Genomic DNA, 758 nt, shown 5'->3' on the forward strand with positions numbered 1-758 from the left:
TTCCCTGAGTTCTGCCTTTTACACCCTTCTGTCCCATCCCTGCCACCTGCCTGGGCAGAATATTCCCCCAGGCAAAAAGTACAGACTACAGTTCCATCTGGATCCCACCCTTGGAAGAGCCAGGTACTCACCTCTGAGCCCATTTTTTTCTCCTGAAAAGAAGGCACAAGGATCCCCAACTCACGGGCTCTGTGAGGGTGCAGTAGGTTCATGGATGCAGTGTCCTTAGCCCATGCCTGCACGGAGGAGGCCCTCCATAAACATTAGCTTCTAACTCTCCATCCTGGTCCCAGCCAACTCTGATAAGTTCCTGGAGGACAGGGAATGGGTTTTATTTACAACTGGAGGTCCAGTGACTAGGATAGGCCACGACACATAGTAGGTCCACAGCAAACATCTGTTAAATAGACGCATGAGTTGGTTCTGTCAACCATTAACATAAGACATGGGTACATGAGGAAACCAAAGGACTTGGGTGATGCCTACCTTTGGGGTTATAGGACCAGGGTGGTCTCTCATCCAGTATGTAATTTGCCTGAGTTTTGCAGGGACCAGGGGGAGTTCCCTGGCTCAGGTGGATGGGAGGGCCCTTGTCCTGACTAGATCTGGGGTCCAGTCAGGCTTAGATGACCCCCCCACCACCACCACCACCAGCCTTCTTCCCTCCCGCCCACTGCTGTCTGGCTGTGAACCAGGAAATGGATTTCAACTTCATCTCATCTCAAGATCAAACATCTTAAGTGAGATTATTCACGTTC

Source organism: Hipposideros armiger, unplaced genomic scaffold, assembly GCF_001890085.2.
Source record: "Hipposideros armiger isolate ML-2016 unplaced genomic scaffold, ASM189008v1 scaffold_3, whole genome shotgun sequence".
NCBI lineage: Eukaryota > Metazoa > Chordata > Mammalia > Chiroptera > Hipposideridae > Hipposideros > Hipposideros armiger.